The sequence below is a fragment of the Oryctolagus cuniculus genome, chromosome 2 (genome assembly GCF_964237555.1).
Source record: "Oryctolagus cuniculus chromosome 2, mOryCun1.1, whole genome shotgun sequence".
NCBI lineage: Eukaryota > Metazoa > Chordata > Mammalia > Lagomorpha > Leporidae > Oryctolagus > Oryctolagus cuniculus.
This window is the reverse complement of record NC_091433.1, coordinates 194305924-194326728: the sequence shown is the minus strand read 5'-3', so window position 1 is coordinate 194326728 and position 20805 is coordinate 194305924.

Genomic DNA, 20805 nt, shown 5'->3' with positions numbered 1-20805 from the left:
AAGAAAGAATCAGAAGTGAAGAAAAAATTAAGATTAAGAAGTCCAAATGTGGCAAGGCTGGAATGAAGATGCTAAGATAACATCCCTGTCCCCATCTGAAGTAACTGGATAGATAGATGGATGACAGATGGATGGATGGATGATGGATGATGACAGATGGATGATGGGTGGATAGTGGATAGTGACAGATGGATGAGTAGGTGGATGGATGGATGAATGGATGATGGATGCGTGGATGAATGGATAGGATGGATGGATGGATGGATGGATGATGATTGATGGCTGGATGGATGGGAGGAAGGAAGGAAGGAAGGAGAAGCACTGACTATCATAAGAAAACCTGAGGAGTGTGTGGAACATTTGAATGATATTATTTGCAGACTCTTCAAATGCTGACACAGATTATCTGTTGCATTTTCACAGCCCTCCTTTGGGCTACTCTGCTGAAATTGTCACCTGCATGTTACAGGTGGGAAAATTGCCAGTGTCTACAGCTAGTTCGCAGTAGAGATATTACTCGCACAAGGTCAGACTGGCTGTGAGTCTCAGCTCTTCCCCGGAACCGCTGACTCCATTGTCAACTCAGTCCAAGGGCCTGTGAGATACATAGTGAAAACTTTATGTAGGTCACTGTGGAACACGTGGCTGATTTTGGAGCATTGTTGAAAGTTCTGGAGAGTTAAATTTGCAAGTTCTCGGCATTCTAAATGAGAGGCAACTCTTCCACTGTGTTGTTCCTGTGCTTTGGAATAGTCCCAGGTGCGCTGTGCGGAATGTGAGCCTGGGGGAAGCAGCAGGCATCTCTCCATTCTCCTCCCCGAGTGCAGGCACTGGGCACTGAGAGTTTCCGGGACTTGCCCAGCATGGACCAGCCAGGAGCAAGTCCAGAGGAGCACCTGGCCCCCCACCTTCCCTCACACTCACCTGGACGCCCTGTGTCCAGCATACTGGGAAAAGCCGGAGAATGATTTTGAAGATTTCCTAGACAGCCTCACTCCGGCAATTGCATTTCCTCAAGTTGATCACACCTAGGGATACAAAGGAAGATTCAGTCGCTAAAATAGGACTGAGCCTCAGCACGTGCTGTTCCATCTTTTTTTATTTTTATTTTATTTCTTTGGAGAAAACTTGTGCCATGGAATTTAGATTCCTATTTATTCAAAGAGAAGCATTCAGCCCAACATTTCTTGGCTGAAGAGTGTATAAAAGACTGCAGCTTTCTCCCTACCTAAATGCAACCCTAGAAACGCACCTGGCTTGTCTCCTGGAAGAGGCTCCGGCATGGCCGAGGGCCCAGTCCAGGCCTCAGAAAGAGCAGACAGGACAGGACCCGCTGCCCCACGGTGTCGTCTTGGCTTCCGTGCCTTCCAGCTCTGCTGTCTGAGGTCAGTAGGTCCCGCTGAATCACAGTTGCCTCATCTGTAAAATGTCAGTCACTCCGAATCATTCACTGAAAGTCCAGGGAGGTGTGTGGGGGAGGCAACCCGGTGGCCCATAAAGAAAGCAAGAAATTGCTGCCTACTGAGCTGGGCTTTGCGGTCCACATGGCCTGGCCAACACCCTGCAGCTTTGCTTGTCTAGCTGTGGGGTGTAGGCAAGCTGCCTAAGCTCTTTTAGCCTTGCTTTCCCTTCTGAGAGGTGGGTGGGTGAGAGCTGCCCCATGCAGGGCATTGTGGGAAATGTGGTCACTTGTGAACTTGAACTCGTTCCCCCTTCTCAGCAGATGCTCCTGGTGCGTGTGGAAGACGCTCACAGTCCTGGTGGATGGCGGAGTGGGCACCCAACCCAGGTCCTTGGATCCTTTGCCTGGGCCTTGTCCCCAGCCTACCTCCCCTTCCTGGCATTTTCCAGGGCCTGCAGACTTAGAGGGTGGGTGATAGTTGCACCTTGGATCCATTCACCTTTTCCTCTGCAGGTCCGGCTTCCTGCACCTGGAAATCAACAGCAGCCCCAGCAGTGTCCCTGTGTCTAGGCTTCATCTGAGCGTCATGTGGTACAAGCTTGCTGGTGAATTTTCTGTCTCCTGGGTTACGTCTGCCTTTATGCTGTGCATGTTTGCAGGGGCAGCAGGCGTGTGAGCTTTGTTGTTCCTACAACTGCAGGAGCCGGCGGGCAGAGCGGACGGGCACAGAACCACTGTGCACTTGCTCCTGTGTGTCACCGTGTGGGGCACTGGGCAGTGGGGACTTGAACTTGGAGCACAGAACTTGCCCTCAATCACAGTTTTCTTTGCTCCCACTCTCGTCCCTGAGAGATGAGCAGACTGATGACCCTTTCAGTTCCTTCCATTTTTAAGAACTTCTAGTTAACAGTGTCTGTGGTGGAATGAGAAGGCTGTGCCAAGATGGCACTGGCAAGCAAGTGTCAGTCACTCAGGAAAAGGCAGTGGAACCCACCTGGCAAAGGAGCCTGCCTAGCAACAGGCTGTGATTGGGTGGCTTTGGATGCTGCCTGGCAACAGGCTGTGATTGGTTAGGGCATAGACCGCCCCTTGACCAGATTGGCTGCCTCAGCTCTATAAGCTTCTGCACCAACTAAAATAAACGAGTTTGTGGGCTGCTTGTGTCTAGTCCGCTTTACCCGACTCCCGGGGTCTGTGTAATGACTCCGCGCCTCTTGCCCCCACCGTGCTCCTCCTCTCAGAACGAATCCACAGCAGCAAGTGTCCCTCTCATTTCCGGAGGCTTCCTTTGCAGCTGTGACCACCTGGGACAGTGACTGGGGATTGCTCTCCCTCCTCCCCAGCCCCTATTCTGAATTTCTCTCCTTCAGAATCCGCTTTACTGAAGGGAAAGCCCTCATCTCTGAGATTTCTGTTGTGCTTTCTCGGCCTCCTCGCTCATCTTTTATTGAAGTCTCCTTCATGGAATTCCTGGAACATCCATCTCTGTGCTTTTATTGGCATTTAATGAGTAGTTCGCATTTATCTTATCTTTTATTTAGTTTGCTTTTATTAGTTCATGCCTGCCTTTCCTCTCCAAAGAGGACAGACCTGGGGACTCACTGGCCTGGACTGTTGCAGGGGCCCAGTGCCTCTCAGAACTCGCCCCCTCCGTGCTCACTGACACACTGGGGTTCTTCCTCCACTGCCCTGCTGGGGAGCCCTGAGCTCTGCCTAGCCCCAGCCTAGCCCAACTCTGACTCCTTTCTCAACCTCATGGGAGGGTGGAGCCTCAGAGAGCCATGCAAAGCCCCCAGTCTTCTCAGAAGCCCCTGTGGGCTGCTGCGTGGCATTGCAAAAATGCAGAGCCAAACCTCTTTAAAACATCCACTTTTGTGCTATGTCTGAACAATATAATGTGGAGTCTACTGTTTCCAGTCTGGTAATCCAGATTTCATAAAAAGTCCAGAAGGGCGCTTTGTATATTAAACTGAGAAACACTAGATTAATGGAATAGGCACAAACAGGTGAGTTGGCTGCTGAGTAGGGACTCCTCTCGCATTGCACAGCTTAGAGCACTCGCAACTCCCAGGGTTCCAAAGCCTGGAGATGACCCAGCAGCATGGTGACAGGAGGGCAGACAGATCTCGGCCTCCCAAGAGGAGGGGCCTGTGGACACGACCCACAGTAGAGGGGCTCGGAAGCCAGGCAGTCACACAGAGCAACCGCCCTGTGTGCGCTCAGACCCTGGAGAGAGTCTGGGTGGACATCAGGAAGTGTGGGGAGGGGAGGGGGAAGCATCTAGTCTCCATTTGATTCGCAAGTGTTCCCTCCCTGTATTGCCTTTTCTTACCCTTCATGGTGCCCTTTGGAGTCTAAATGCTTTAATGAGGTCCTGTTTCCTTATTTTCCTGTTGGTGTCGTGTTGGAGAAAGCGTTGTCTAACACAGGTTATGCATACTTCTGTGTACACCTTCTTCTAAGAATTTTAAACCTTAATTCTTCGTGAACTTAGGGATTCCTGCTGTGTCTTTCATGCATTTTGAGTTAGTTTGTGCAAAGAATGAGACGTCGGCTTCTCTGTTGTGCAGGTGGGTTTCCAGGTGTCAGAGCAGCCTTTGTTGCAGAAGCCACTCTGTCCAGTGATCACTTGGCACTTGTGTAGACAATCGTTTGACTCTAGCATTTTCTTTACCATGTAAAAAGGGAGAGATGTTTTCATCCTGTAAATAGTGAGAAGCCCAGCTTGCCAAACTCCCCGGCTCTGTATCTCTACCATTCTCTTATAATGAGTTACTTCTCAGCACGTCTCTGACTTGCTACTTCCACTTCTTGATTGTCCTGACTGCCTCCTGCCTCCCTTTTTGGCTCTTCTCTGAATGTGGCAAAGGTGCCTCAAAATCTCCCTTCTCTTCCTTTAAGTCCCACAAAATGATACCCAAGAAGCCTCAGGCCAATGTGCATTGTTGGTGAACATTGGAGTTAGTGAGGTGGCCTGGTGATAGGGCAACAACTATTATGTTACTCACAGCATAGCTGAAAACACAACTTGCAATTTAACATGATGTGATAATGTCCTTAAGAGTCACTTCCTGGAGCCAGCGTTGTAGCATAGTGGGTAAAACTGTAGCCTGCAGTGCCGGCATACCATTTGGATGCCGGTTCAAGTCCTGGTTGCTCCACTTCCCACTCTGCTATGGCCTGAGAAAGCAGTGGAGGATGGCCCAAGTGCTTGGGCCCCTGCACCAGTGTGGGAGACCCAAGGGAAGCTCCCGGCTCCTGGCTTCAGATTGGCACAGCTCTTACCATTGGGGCCATCTGGGGAATGAACCAGTGGATGGAAGACCTCTCTCTCTGCCTCTACCTCTCTCTAACGTTGCCTTTCAAATAAATAATACCAGCTGCCCTGCTGTGGACAACATGCTGTCAGCTCCAGCTTCTACCAGTCACCTATCCACCACAAACACATGATCCTTCCTAGTAGGTGAACGTGGCCACCATGGCTTCAGGGAATCTACCTGTGCCATTGTCCAAGGCAGACAAGGGACCTGTCTTCGTCGGCACCTCCGTCACGCTCACTGCTGCCGGCACCTCCATGCTCACTGCACCTGTCTGTCTCTCTCTGGCTGCCATCACCTCCACAGGCTACAGCCCCATGCCCTGTGCCAGGTCCCTGCCCATCAGGGAAGGCCCCAGGATCACTCCTTGTATGCATCAGAGCCCCGAGCCTGCACAGACCGGCTGCAACACACACTGAAATCTTCTAACCTCACTGAGAAAAATCACTGTGTTATTGTTGAAGAAATGTGTGTGGGGACTGCAGACTGAAGGGCAAGGGCAGGCGAGGTGTGATGCAACATCCCGCTGACCTTTCTGCCCGTTGGCCGAGCAGGTTTCTGATCTCTCTCACGGAAACCCCTCTCCCGTCTGCTCCCTCCACTGTGATTCTAAGGAATTTCAAATACTCCTGGAGCCCATGGCAAAGGGAGAAGTTTTCATGCCACGCAGCTCAGCCAGAAATATGATTGCAAGCATTCTAATAATCATAGTTAAAAAACTAAGTAGGGGCTGGTGCCGTGGCTCACTAGGCTAATCTTCTGCCTGTGGCACCGGCACCCCGGGTTCTAGTCCCGGTTGGGGCGCCAGATTCTGTCCCGGTTGCCCCTCTTCCAGGCCAGCTCTCTGCTGTGTTCCGGGAAGGCAGTGGAGGATGGCCCAAGTGCTTGGGATCTGCACCCACACGGGAGACCAGGAGGAAGCACCTGGCTCCTGGCTTCGGATTGGTGTAGCTCCAGCCGTAGTGGCCATTTGGGGGGTGAACCAACAGAAGGAAGACCTTTCTCTCTCTCTCTCTCTCTCTCTCTCTCTCTCACTGTCTAACTCTGCCTGTAAAAAAAATAATAATAAATAATAAAAAAAAAGCTATGTGGGGCCAGCACTGTCGCATTGCAGGTAAAGCCACCACAGTGCCAGCATCCCATATGGGCACCGGTTCAAGACTTGGCTGCTCCACTTCCAATCCAGCTCTCTGCTATGGCCTGGGAAAGCAGTAGAAGATGACCCAAGTGCTTGGCCCCTGTACCCATGTAGGAGACCTGGAAGAAGCTCCTGGCTCCTGGCTTTGGATTGACCCAGCTCTGGTCTTTGCAGCTATTTGGGAGTGAACCAGTGAATGGAAGATCTTTCTTTCCGTCTCTCCCTCTGCCTCTGCTGCTCTGTAATTCTGCCTTCCAAAGAAATAAACCTTTAAAAAATTTTAACAAGCTACGTGAGAGTAAAATTGTAATAATGTATTTTATTTAACCAACTGAATCCCAAATTTTGTCATTTCAGGATGTAACCAATATAAAAGTTACTGATGTTCTTTTGTATGTCTCTTTTCAATTAAGTCTTCAAAGACTGGTTTTCAGTTGACAAATATATCACTCCTCAGTGCAAGCCGGCCCCCTTTCAGTGTTCAGTAGCCCTGCTGGTCTCTGGGCCACCATGCTGGACATCACAGACTGGAAGCTCCAGCCTGTGGGACCAATGTGAGACGTGTTCGTGCATAACCGGCTATCGCTGTGTCTTTAGAAAGTTGGAACTCGGAGAGGGAGGCACAGTGCCACCCAATATGGCAGCACAGCCCCTGCAGATTTTTGCCGGAGGTCACTTTCCTGGCTGAAGGAGTCCTTTAAGTGGCGTGGTAGCTCAACTCTGTGCCTAAGTTAGAGGTAACTTTGAGGAAATTAAACCAAAGTGCAGAACATTGCTAAAATGAGATTCTTTTCCATATTTGCAGAATTTCCAGATAACTATTCTGTTTTCTTATGAAGAGACTTTTTAGAGCTTCTGGCAGTTTTTATTTTTTTTCTTCCAGCTCTTGTTGGGATTTTTTTATAGACCCTAAGTTGTTCATAATAAGCCACCCACTTTCAAATAGGTTCTCTCTGGTGCATCTGTTCCTTGCTGGTAGCAGTGAGCAAATTCGAGTTTAGAAACACTGTGAGGAACGTTAAACACTAACATTTGGTGGAAGCAGGTGCCACGGGACCGGCGTGAATGTCAGCAGTCGCAATCGATAGGGGATTCTGGGGAAACAGTCATTTGGCCTCTGTTTAAAATTCTGGGACGGGTGGCATAATATCCATGCGATTCCCCTTTAAGTTTCAGCTTTGGAAATAAATCCTCCAAGCTGTGTGAATCTCTGATGAAGGCCAAGACCATATTGGCTGTTTTTTCTCTTTTTTTAAAGTCTTCCCACCCTCTTCTCTCTTTTCTCCATGTTGTGCAGCACTTAGGACGCCATTGTGCGAGATCCCACTTAGTCTCTGCGGGTAATTCTCGCATACCTGCCGCTGGTGGGGAGCCCAGATCGGAGAACAGAGGGAGGGCGGCCGCTGTGCCTCCCCGGAGCTGTCACCTGAGAAAGAGGAGGGAGCTAGAGGGTGGAGCCCGAGCTGGCCGATGTGGTGCTGGTGTGTGACACAGCCCTCCTTTGTGTGTCGTGTGATCAGAGAGCCCGACGAAACCCAGGTCCCAGGCGAAATCTGAGTTTCAGATGAAAACACAAGTATTTTAAATATAAACATGTCCCAGTTGCCACCCCGGTTATTCCATCTTTTAAAAGTAATAATGATAACTGCGATTGATCTGAAACTGGGATTTAACCGGTTTCTTGTACTTTCTTTGCTGAAACCTGGCAATCCTGCAAACAACGCCAGTCTATTTCCAAGTCTTGATCCCAAGCAGTGCACACGTCTGCCACACCGAGCAGGGGAAGGCCTTTCATAGGCAGTGTTCTTTGCCACTCTAATCTCTTTGTGTTTCCACTCAGCCTACAAAACACTGAGCATCTAAGGGTGTGGGTGACCTGAACATGAAAGATTCAGCATTTATGGAGTCTTGGCTGCTCCACTTCCGATTCAGCTCTCTACTGTGACCTGGGAAAGCAGTAGAAGACGGCCCAAGTACTTGGGCCCCTGCACCCACGTGGGAGACCTGAAAGAAACTCCTGGCTTCTGGCTTCGGATTGGCCCAGCTCTGACCATTGCAGCCATTTGGGGAGTGAACCAGTGGAATAGAAGACTTTCTCTCTCTCTCCCTCTCTCTCTCTCTCTCCCCCCCCCCCCTCTCTCCCCCCTCCCTCCCTCCCTCTGCCTATGCCTCTCTGTAACTGCCTTTCAAATAAATAGACAAATCTTAAAAAAAAAAAAAAACAGGTTCAGCGTTGCTATGATGAAGAAGCTTCAAATCCAGTAGGAGGAGTCAGTTAAGACAGAAACGCGTTTTGTGGGCTCCAAATGATTGCGTGCACCAACAACGGGGCAAGGAAAGAGAGGCTGGCTCCATGCGGGAGCTCCTGGGAAGATCTCGTGAGGCCATGAGTCTTGAGCGAAATGTCTGGCTCAGGAGGGCTGCAGCTGGCCAACCAAGGGGCTTCCAGGGGCGTCCACAAGCCGCAGGGAGCCCAGGGAAGCAGCAGGGCGGGGCCGAGGTGTGAGGATGAGAAGGAGCAGGCAGCGGGAGGCAGGGCCCAGCCCCGGGGCCTTCAGGGACCTGGACCTCCTGCTGCTGTGGTGTCTGAGAGTCAGAGCCCCCCCCCCCCCCCCCCGGCCTCTTACTCATGTGTCAGAAACCAGCACGGTCACCTCCCCTCCTTGGAGATCTTCCTGGCTCAGCCAGGACGCAGCCCCTCCCCCACTGTGCTCGCCGTGGTGGTCGTGGGAGCAGCCAGAATTCTGCCCCCAGCCTGCACCCAGCCACGGAGCGGCCTGGGTCTGCTGTATCCTAGAGGCAGGGCGGGCTTCCTTCCAGCCCTGTCTTCCCAGAGCTCAGCAGGCGGCCGGGCACACACAGGCGTGTGGGGAGTGGGAGTGGGGAGTGGGGAGTGGGGAGTGGGGAGCAGCAGCGGAAGCCCTGCCTGTTCGGAAGGCACACACCCGTGCAGGGCCCTGCTGACCGGGCTGTGAGCCTGCACTGGGCTGGCAGGCATCTTAGCAACACCGGGGGCTGGGGTCTCAGCTCCGGGGAGTGGAAGGCCAAGGTCAAGGTGTCTGCTGGTTTCATTTTCCCTGCACAGCCTCTGTCTTTGGCTCGTCCAGTGGCTGTCTTCCTGCTGTGTCCTCCGTGCGTGCCTGTGCACTAACCTCCTGCTGCTATGAGGACGCAGCCCCCTGGAGACAGAATCACCCATGTGGGCCCCTTGTACCTCATGGCCTCTGCAAAGGCATCATACCCATAGCTGTGTTCTCAGATGCCAGGAGCTAGGGTTTCACTGTAAGGATTTAAGAGGGACAATCCGGCTGGAACAGCTGGGTACTGAGGTAAAGACATCGTAGCACAAATAAGAAACAGCCCCTGGCCTCCGGAGGCCCCAGTCTGCCTGAGCTGCTAATTCGCAATGAGTGGCTCCTGTAGAAGTGTATCTGGTGGTTGGCAGAAGGCACTTTGTCGTCTGCACTTCTAGGTCCCTGGATGAACTGAGCACCTGATAGACAGCCTGGCCCCAGCGTGCGGGAAGCAGGTGCTCCCACGGGTAATGCTGGCCGGGAGCACCACAGGTCCACAGAAACAGGAAAGTGAAGTAATCCCGGGCCCAAATCCAAGCCCGACTCTCACAGCTGTGGCTCCTGTACTCAATGGACCACCATGGGGGAGGGGGCTCAGGGGCACACCTCATGGCCTCTCTTTGCTCCCTCCCCTGACAAATACCTCCCCCCCACTGTGCCCAAATTCTGGGAGCCACAACCACTTTCTAGAAGCCTCTGATGGCATCCCACAGCTGCCCCCCCCATCTCTCTGTCACAGCCCTGGACTCCACCTGCTCAGGTTGGCCTCCTTGTTGGTGAAGGGGACGAGGACATTCCAGGGAGTGGCATGGCTGAATCCCTGTGGCCATCACTCCTTCCCTCAAGGACACTGTGCTTTTCTTGCATGGGACTCGCTCCCTGGCCCACTGCACCACCTCCTGCAGGATCTGAGCCCCTCTCTCACCTCAAGGATCTTCCACTGCTCCCTGGAAGCTGCCCCCACCTTTGGCCATATTGCTAGAGTGTGATTGCCAGGTTCTGCCAAGGTCAATTTTGCAGATTTTTCAAACATCTCCATGGAGATAGAGGTGACATTCTACATGATAACTCAACCATCTAAAGTCTGCAATTCGGTGTTTGTGGTATTTTCCCAGCACAGTTTCATCACCCTCCCCATCAACAGTCACTCCCTGGTGGCTCCTGTCCCCGGCTCCTGGGGGCTCGTTCTGGACAGGTCACAGAAATGCAGGAAGCACGCCCGGTGATGCAAGGCTCATCCGTCTGTTGGAGGTGTCTGCGCTTTGCTTCTGTCTGTTGTGAACCAGCATCCTAACAGGGACATCCCACTTCCATCTATTTGTCCCTCAGTTGCTGGGCATTCAGATCCAGCTGTGTGTGCTCTGTGTTTTCTCTTGCTTTGGACATGCGCCTGGGAAGGGATGACTGTCACATGGCTCCTCTACGTGTGGCATTTCGAGGGCTGCCACTTGTAATAAATGAGTTAAAACAAATAACAGTCAGAGGAAAGAGTCTTCCTTCTTCAGTGTGCGGCTGAACAACATTGGTGTTTCCTGGGAAGTCGGTGTTCCTGGGTCTGCCACAGTGAGCGAATGTGCAGAGGTGAGTTCCTTGACACCCTCCAGTGTCCTGGAGACAGGTAGGGCCCGGGGCTCACGCAGGGCTGGGGCAATCATTGGATTTCCTCACACAGGCTTGTCGACTTGGATGCATCCTCAGTCCCCCAGGAACACTTGCCTTGCCTCTGCATCTTCCCTCACCTGGTTTTGTCATGCTGCAATGAAGCAGTGGCATTTGTGAATGTACTGGATTTGTGCAGGCCCCGGGGCTGGGGTGCGGCGCTGACTTCGGCTGTGTGGGAGGATTCCTAGTCCATGGGAACAGCTGCGTTGAGGGAAGAGGCAGCGAGTGAGGTGGCTCTATCTGCCTTGCTAGGCGGAGAGGCAATGATCAGTTGCGACGACCCAGCCCTTGTGCAAACTTGAACTCCATGTGTATTGCTTACAACTGCACTTGCCCAAACCCTGATCCTGCTCAACAGTGGGAAAATTAAATTTAACCCAATAGAGCAACTCAGACCAGTCCAATAGCTTGTTAGGACTTCTCTATTGAAATAGACGTGGCACTTCCCACATCAGAGGTGAGGAGTCTGATACTGTGAGCGTCTTCAACCACAACCAGATGACGAGAATCCCCGCAGTCCTCAAAATGTGAAATGTAGAGTTGTAGGCTCCAAGGTGCGCTCTGCCTTCCCCTGTTCTAGCACAGACTCGTGCTGAGCCCCCTGGGAACCTGGAGGGAAGAACAGACGCTAGTGCTGTGCTCATCCTGATTTGGAATTTTCATCTGTTCATCATGATCCCTTTGCACTGATTTTTTAAAAGGTTGCATTAAAATATCATTCATATTGTTGGGTTTCTGACAAGCCTTTACCTTTTATACCTGCTAAAAACGAAGCACTTGGTAGACCCGGTCTGTTTCTTGGCCTTGCAATACATTTTTGCTTAATGAGAGAAAGAAGTCGGGAAACAAAGGAGGAAATTGTGCCCGGGCTCTTTTCCCATCCAGACAATCTAGATAGACAGGGACTCCTCCAGATGGCCACAAAACCAGTGCTCCATGTCGAGAAGTGCAGGTGCTGTGAGAGACCTCGCACAGGAAGCTATCTGTCACTTGGGGGCCCCTGGGACCTGCACCGATACAGAGCGGAGGTGGGGCTGGGAGCAGCTTCAGAGCGCTCTGAAGTATACGTGTTGGAACATAGGAACTTGAGCAATTCTGGGTCCCAGTGAAGTGAAAAGAACATTGACCCGTTAGCAAACAGGCTGGATTCTACCTCATCTGTCAGTAGGACCAATGTGCACCAAGCACTGGAGTAACAAGGCGTGAACTTTGGGACCAGAAAGAACTGGTACAAATCCTGACTCTACACCACGTCGTACTGGCTATGTCCTTGGACAAGCTTCTGACCTCCCTGAGTCTTTATTTACTCATCTGAGCCATGTGCAAAATAATGCCCACCCGAGGGTCTCAGGCAGACCTCCCTGGCACAGGAAAAGAGGTGAGAACAGCACACGTTAAGTAGAAAATGTTCAGCAAGGGTGTCTTAGAGCAGGGCTAGGTTCTTTGGTCACAGTAAGAGGATTTCGAGGGTGGCTGACGTGTAAACCCCCAGCTATCGAGAGCTGCCCTGATCCTGTGGGGGCCAGCACTGCTAGACTCTGCGAGACCAAAGCGTGTGTGAGTGGGGGCCAGCACTGCTAGACTCTGTGAGACCAGAGCGTGAGTGAGTGGGGGCCAGCACTGCTAGACTCTGGGAGACCAGAGCGTGAGTGAGTGGGGGCCAGCCCTGCTAGACTCCGCAAGTTCAGAGCGTGTGTGAGTGGGGGCCAGCCCTGCTAGACTCCACGAGACCAGAGCATGTGTGAGTGGGGGCCAGCACCTGCTAGACTCCGCGAGACCAGAGCGTGTGTGAGTGGGGGCCAGCACCTGCTAGACTCCGCGAGACCAGAGCGTGAGTGAGTGGGGGCCAGCACTGCTAGACTCCGCGAGTCCAGAGCGTGTGTGAGTGGGGGCCGGCACCTGCTAGACTCCGCGAGACCAGAGCGTGAGTGAGTGGGGGCCAGCACTGCTAGACTCCGCGAGAGCAGAGCATGAGTGAACAAAGACTGCAGTTTGTCATTTGTGCAGCTTAGTGCTCTCACCCTCCGGAGGCACAGCTAAGGTTTGCACTCCGGCTGCCAAGCACTGCCACTTATTCCTGCTGGAACAGGAGCTGGGGCAGAATCCAATCTCATTGCAAGTACTTTAGATTCCTTGGAAGAAAGGATTCCTGTAGAATATTAATATAAACTGTTATTACAGATACCCGCCAAAGTCGCCTTTTTATTTTGTATCTCATCAGAGGTTGTAAAATGAAGTCTTCCAGGAACTATGCATTCATTCCAACAATGATTAGCAAAATGAGGATGTCGGTGTCTTTTGATGCGTGTGTTTATACAGCGGGTACCCTGTGCCAGTCGGAGCTGAGCGAGGACGGCACGCGTCCATTCACCCTGGCCTTCCACTCACAAGGACACGCAGGAGGACGTGAGCAGGGCCGAATTCAGAGGTGGCTTCGCACAGGAGAGCGCTGTTGACCTGGGGGTCTGGCCCCTCAAGGGAGGGTGACAGCCAAGGAGGAGCTCCTCCTCCCAACTCCCTTGGGAGCTCTTTGCTTCCTGTCACTCTCTGCCACAGGCTGCCCTGTCCCCTCCCTGCCTGGCTGTGTCCCCTCCCATTGTTCAGCGGCCCTGAGATTCTGGGTTCTGTCACTGTGGTGCGCAGCTCCATCTCCTTGTTTGCTGTGTGTGTGTGTGTGTGTGTGTGTGTGTTTGTCTTTCTGGGTTGAAGTTTGTTTTTCAAGCTCTGACAGACTGGCAAGGCAAACAAGGTTGCCATTTTTGTTTTGTTTTGTTTTTCCGAGTACGACAATTTTTAGCCCTTTCTAAACAATCCCGAGACTTGGGAGGTTATAATTTGGGACGCCATGTGCGTCGGCATACATTCCCGTCTTATTGTGGCTGAGGGAGTGAGCTGCAGGAAGGTGCTGGGAGACGCACGAGGGTGGATGTTGGTCATCCGGGAAGGGTCAGTCTCCCCGCAGAGGGAGAAGATACAGCCACGCAGCGGGATTTGACGGGATATTTCGGAAACAGTATTTCTGAGGCCGTTGTTTATGTCTGCCTGTACATATGTGTGCAGAGTGCAGAAGCCGCATCGCATCTCACACGCACGCGTCCCGCTGCGTGTCTATGTCTGGCTCTTGGCAATCTCATTCTTGTGGAACGCACCAAAGAGAAGAGAAAGGGTCTCTGCCCATAATGCGCAGCCATTTCAAAGTTGTCAAGTGCACACGGCAGACGCCATTCTCTGCATTTGGCCACAAAGGAAACAGACTTCCACAGCTTGCCTGCGGCGAGGGAGCTGTGAGATGACAGAGCCGGGGCGGGGCGGGGGGGGGGGGACTGGCTTTGTTTCCAGACGCAGGGGCAGCCCGGAGGCCTGGGCCTCAGAACAACCCCTGCCACTGCAGATTCTCTGGAGGCTCCCAGATGCAGGCGCCCTCTGTCCTCCAGCAATGGGGCCTGTGCAGGAAAGCCTTGGGGAAGACGACCTGGACGGTGGGGCAGGCAATGAACGACCTCTGGGTGCACGCTGAGCCAGGCCACTTCGAACGAAGACTCGTACTCGGGTAAGCCACTCAAGTGTCTACACAGCGTTCTTCTCCTTTTGATGGGACTTCCACGTGGCAAGTCTGGGGAGGGGAGTACAGTAATTTCCATTCAGGTTTCTTTATGTCTCATCTCTACCATTATTCAGCTGCCCTGGGCACTGAACAAGTCACACATTTTATTTTTTAAGTCTGAGAGGCAGAAAGAGAAATAAACACAGAGAGACAACTTCTATCCCATAAGCTGGTCTACTCCCCAGATGCCCACATGGCCAAGGCTGGACCAAAGCCGAGAGCCCGGAACTCCATCTTGATGGCCCATGTGGATGACAGCAAGCAGGGACTACCTTAGAAGGAAGCTGAAAATGAGCTGGGGCTGACTGTTGAACCAAGGTGCTTTGATATGGGATTGGACTTTCCAGCCCCTGGGCCCAGAACCTGCTCTAAAAATAGACATGTCTAAAAACAGACATGCTTGGAGTCCTCAACTAATCCTTTGTGGTGGGAGTCTGCTCACAGGATGACTTCACGTTTAAGGGAAGCCAAAGAGGAGACGTGAGCACATACTAAGGATTTGGAGAACGTGAGCACATACTGAGGATTTGTGGGTTGAACAGGAGCCGCTCACTCTAAACAATATTGATAACGGACTGCTACTGCAAAGAATGCACCTAAGGAATTGCGCCTGGCGTGTCTCTCAGGTGGAGCTCACGGGCTCCTGGCTCCAGGGCCAGGTTAAGGACCTTTCTGAGCTGAACCTGCCATCCCAGCTGCATAGGGACCTGGATGGCGTCTGAAATGCAGAGACCCCAAATGATGGGCCCGTCTCCACCAGCAGAGGACACAGCAGTGCCACTCTTAGCTTTCGGTGTAAGAGTGCCCAGCACTTCTGGCAGGGACTCGTGTTAGCAAACCCAGCCAACATTTTCCAAAGGTAGAGGACCGCAAGTGTGTGAGCCCTGGGACGCTGCGGCTGCTGTTTCTGCAACTCTTGCTCACCCACTAGGCTTCAGCAGGCAGCACCATTTCACGGGGTCCTCTGGTCTCTACCGTAAGATGCTCACAAGCCGGGGTGGCTAGTTATGGAGGATTTACTCTTCCTCTTTCTGTCCTTATTCTGTCTAAGTCTTCTTGGGGGTATTGATGACCAAAGAAGAGTTCATTCACAGCAGTGAGTGTATGAGAACCAACTGTGATTATTTGGTAGTGAATACTGTAGCTAGTGATACAAGAGTAACCATCACCACAGGCAGGAGATACATCAAACACCTTTCCTATCCTGGGCCACGTCTACTGTACAGAAATCGGATGCTCCGTTGAACTCGCTATTCCCCAGTATGGTTACCATACCCGCGGGCAAAGGGAAAACACTGGCCCGTAGGCTGAGTTTTGGAAGGAAGCAGGACACGTCATGGAGGTGGTAAGTGCAGATCTGCAATAAATAGAAGTATCAAATGTGTTATTTTGATGTATATGAGCGATAATTGGAGTTTACATTACCCATCTATAAAGAACAGCATCTATAGTGCAAGAAGTATCGTTATGAAAATAATTATAAGGAAAAGCTCTGTTGGCCTTACACATAATTTAAAAATACATACGCTTATGTATTGGGAACATTCAGAGTTCCATCTCCCACCCCCAGACTTCTCAATAAAGTGATTGCGACGAGTTTATATAGCACAAAACTAGATCCTTTTAACTTCTACGTATGAAGAGTGGAGATTAAACAGGTCTTTCTAACCAATGATGCGTTCTGTAAGTTCTCCTGACTTTGTCAAAAGCCAAAGTAACCATGCCGTGTACCAGGGCTCTGTGGATTACTGGGGACATCAGAATATTGTCACAGGAAGGAAAGACTTCTTGGGGAAGCTTGTCATTGGCTCAGCCCTAGTTCACGTATCTAATGAACATCTGGTGACTGTCGCTAGGTACCGTGAACTGTTCTCCACTTTCCATGGTTTCTTTGGTTCAATCTTCACAATGATCTGATAATACCAGCATCATGCCCATTTCAGACAGGAGAAAAGTGAGTAATTTGGCTCCAGAAGCTGGGCTTACTGCCTTCGAATGCACTGCAGTCACATTGAAGCCAGAAATTCCGCACCGGGGTCTGACCAGCCGGGACGCTGACTTGGCCTTGGGAGACCTGTGGTCTGGGAGAGTGTCAGGATGGTTCTGATCTCCAGCTAAGGAGGTCTTTACGCTGGCAGGGTTTACTTCCAGTAAGATGAAAGAAATACAATACAGTACAATACAATAGCTCCATGCCACTGTCCACCATCAGGAAAAGCTCTTCTCAACTGTAAATTCGAACAATGGATTTTATGCAGGTTCACAAGTTAGAAATAGATTAAAACATCACAGGTGCAAACTCAACAAAAGTTTATCCAATTTTTCATTTGTGATATTTAAGATGATAACCATAAAAAAGAGAGTTTAAATATAGCTACCTAAAAATAGCCCAGAATATGAGATTGATACCTGTGTCTAACATAAACACCAGAAGAGAGCTTCCTCTGAAATGTAAGGGATGAAGACTCGACCGTTCCGAGGATGTGTGGCTGATGGCATCATGGGAAATTCTGATTACTGGGACAATGGACAGAGGGTCTTAAGCCCCATTTCCATTTTTTATACTGATTTTGGCAAGCTTCATCATCTAATCCTGTTAGTGAAATTGAACAATGGAAGTAGGTTGGAATATTACAAGATGGTCAATTTGGGCATGTGATATGAAAATAGGGGAGATGAATTTCATTTTGGAAGAAGAGATGTCTTTCTTGTGTTATAAATACACTATGGCATAAGAAATACTAGGGTGCCAGAAATCCATGTCTGTGGGAAACAGCAGTCCGCATAACGAAATAAAAGGCTATGATTTGTGTTGTCAGCAGTTCCTATTTAGAGTCGCGAGGCCTTACTGCAAAGTGCAACTGAAGTCCTTGTATATAATATAATGCTAGTGCACATACCTCCTAGGCTCTCCTCCAGGGAAAATCAGCAAGTTATTAGAAGTTTCAGGAAGATATTTCAATCAGAGGCCCCCAGGTATGGAATACGGAGAGAAGCAGCCATCGGAAATGAACAGGGCCTGAGATGAACACACAGAAGCCCAGGGCTTCAGCACTGTGTGCCCAGCACTGACCCAGAACCGCTGAAATGTCCCAAAGCGGGCACGTGCACAGTGGCTCAGTGAACTCTGAAGCAAAGCACAGTACCACTACCAAAGACTTTGGATGAACTGCTGTAAATACCATATCTGCCTTCTAATGGTCCTTTCGTTTAGGATATAAAATGTATAGTAGATGCTGGAATGCCACTAGGAATTGTATTATTGTTTATCTGCTTAGAAGAAAAAGAATTGGAAAAACCTTTATAATTCTTTTTTTTTTTTTAATGACAGAGAGACAGAGACACACACGGGAGAGAGAGAGAGAGAGAGAGAGAGAGAGAGAGAGAGAGAGAGATTGCCAGCTGCTGGTTCCTGCCCTAAATGACCACACCAGTTGAGGCGGGGTCAGGGCCAGGCAGAAGCCAGGAGCCAAGAACTCCCCCGAGGTCTCTCACATAGGTCGCAGGGGCTCAGAACTGGGGCCGTATCACCTGTTGCCTTCCCAGGTGCATGAACAAGAATGCTGGATCAGAAGAAGAGCAGCTGGGGCTCGAACCAGCACTCTGATTTGGGCTGCAGGCGTCGCAAGTGGCAGCTTGACCCACTGTCCTAAGGTGCCCGCCCCTGGAAAATCTTTATAATTCTAATTGCACCGACAACTATCACACTTTGGAAGAGAAGGTAGCAAAAGTTATCTGGTATAATGCTAACCCATAAATTAAGTAAAAGTGCTAGTTATAGTAAAAATAATGAACTGCTCGGTGACCAAATAAAACAAATCAAACTTGGAGGATTCTTCTGAGTGCTTTTAGAGAAAATGTTACAGATTTACATAACTATATTTTACAAGATTAAGTATCAGTAAATTCAGCATCAGATATGTGAAGTAAGTAAGGAAGTACAGAATAAAGATAAGGAAATAGAAAGAATGAAAAAAAAATGATCAGAGATGAAAGAAAAAGAAGTAAGATGTACTTGTTGCCTCCATAGTTTTATGAAGTCATCCCACATAATAGTAAAAAAGCTGATCAATCTCTATAAGGCTTAAGAGGCAAAAAGAGAAGTATAGCAAGACGTTAGGAATAAAAAGACTTCACTGAAGAGGTAGTCGAGATTACAAACATGAGAGGAAGGCCAGGCGTTTGGCTCAGGGCATGAACGGCTGGTTGGAACTTGCGTCCCGCAATAGACTGCCTGCACTGGAGGCCTCCTCCTGCTCCTAACCCCAACGTCCTGCGATGGCAGGCCTCAGGAGCAGTGGTGATGCCTCCCACAGTGGAGCCGCCTAGGAAAACTGGCTTCAGCCTGGCTCAGGCCCAGCTGTTGTGGGAATCTGGGGTATGACCCAGTAGATGGGAGCTCATTCTGTCTTTGTTTCTGTTTCTCTCTCATTGCCTCTCAAAGAAATTTTTTAAAAAAATGATAATATTTTGATTCAACAAAATGGAAAATTCCCTAAAACAACTTTGCAAAGAAAACTGAAAAAGAAATGGAAAAAAATGAACAGTTTCATAACCATTAAAGGAAATGAATTAGTATCTAAAAATATTTCCACAAGGGAAACACCAGGCATAGACAGTTTTATAAGCAAGTCCTAGCATCCTAGAAATACATAGTTCTACTCATGGATGTACTTTCCCATAGAACGAGAGTTGAGGGAACATTCCCAACTCATTTCCTAAAGACTTCATAATTTTGAAACAAAAACTAGACAAAGTCAGTACAAAAAAGAATATTAAAGTCAGTTTTATTCTTAAATATTCATGGAAAAATTCTCACCAGAATATTAACAAACCAAATGCAGTAACACAGAAAAAATCATATACAATGAATAACTTTGCCTTCTTCCAATATGCAAAATTTAGTTTTACATTTAGAATTCCATGAACACAATGTACACTATTAATACATTTCAGAAGAAAAATAATCTAAAGATATGCAGAAAATTTGCTTAATATGTGCCATTTACATATGATTGGAATGATTATCAAAACTGAACGGGAAAAATTTTCTCGATATGTTGGAGTGTTTTACTAAGTGGGGAAGCAGCAAATAACATGCTCTGGGCTTGGAAAAAGGTAGGCACAGCCACCATTGTCATTCTATCCAATACCATGTGTACCAAAATTCCCTTTAAGGGACTAAGATAGAGACAATATTCATGCTGGGAATGTAACCAAGTTACCAGTATTGGGCGGGGCTGTGTTCTCCATGAACACACAGAATCGCTTATGAAGAAACCGTAAGCATTAGGAGGCAAGTTTTGCAAGATTGAGGGTTTTAAAATCAACGTCCAAGCGTCAACTGCATGTGCCTACTACAGTAAAAAACTTATTGGCAGGGAAAAAATGCCTTGAAAAAATTGTACAACAAAATAGATGTCAAAAAAGTGCAAAAGTATTAAGATATTAAAGAGTTAAGTGAATGGAGGCATGGGTCATTTCAATGACGTTTATCTACCATCCATCATCACCACCATCTATCACGTATCATCTGTCCATAGCTATCATCTATGTATGTATCATGTGTCAATTATCTATGTACCAGGTATACAACTAGCATATACAACGTTTGTAATAAAAGAAGATTAGGGAAAGAAAGGAAAGGAGTGAGTGGGGAGACCGGACTCAGGGAAGGAAGGGAATGGATGACCACCCAGCACCCTGAATTTGGTGCATATTTGCTCAACCACGGCAGAGGAAGTGGGATGCACTGATGCACTGCCGAGAAGACGGGGTGTTGAGTAAGGCTTCCCTGGGCTCTGCATAGCTCAGGGTGACCTTGAGATAAACGGCTGAAGGCCAGCGCAGGACACTGAAGCTGGACAGTGAGAGTTTGGGGCCCAGCTCCAGCCTTAGAGGACTGTGCACTTTGATGGGGCAGGCTCTGAGGAGGATGCAATGCAAGCTGCCCCCTGGAGCTGGGATGAGCCTCCCCCTCCCGGTGATGGGTAAAGGAGGAGGAGCTCAGACAGCTGTCCCAGTGCCTTCAGGAGGTGCCTCTAGATTTGCAGGCTCCCCAGGGGCAGGATAAATCCTGCAGATTGTGAGCTGGCCGGTGGCCTCCTTACTCCCAGGAGACTCCACCCCCAGCCTCCATCTCCATAGGAAAGCATTCTAATCTATCCCCCACCCACGTGCCTGACTGCACTTCCAACTCAGCCAGCTGAGCCACTGGCCCTGCCCGCCCCACTGTGGCTTTGGTTCTTTGGCGCCCTCTGCAGCTTTTACGGTGAGACCCGGGCTCTGGAACCAGGAAGAGTCAGGGCTGCCGCCGTGCCCATGGGTGCGTCTTGTCCTTGCACGCTTGTCACTCTGCTTTCAGTCCTCCCTGTCCATGTCCATTTCTGCTCAGAAGTTCAGAAGTCCTAGCTGTGACCTCGGGCCAGTGAGGGACCCAGATCCAGCTCTCAGATTCCTCAGTGGAAGACTGGTCATGGGCACAGTGTGTGTCAGAACAAGAAGCCCTACTGTGACCCACTCCTGGGGCCTGCATGATCTACAGCCCCACTCATGAGGGTTCCTCTCTGGTGACCATCCAAAGATGGTCAAGATGTAAGCAAGTGAGC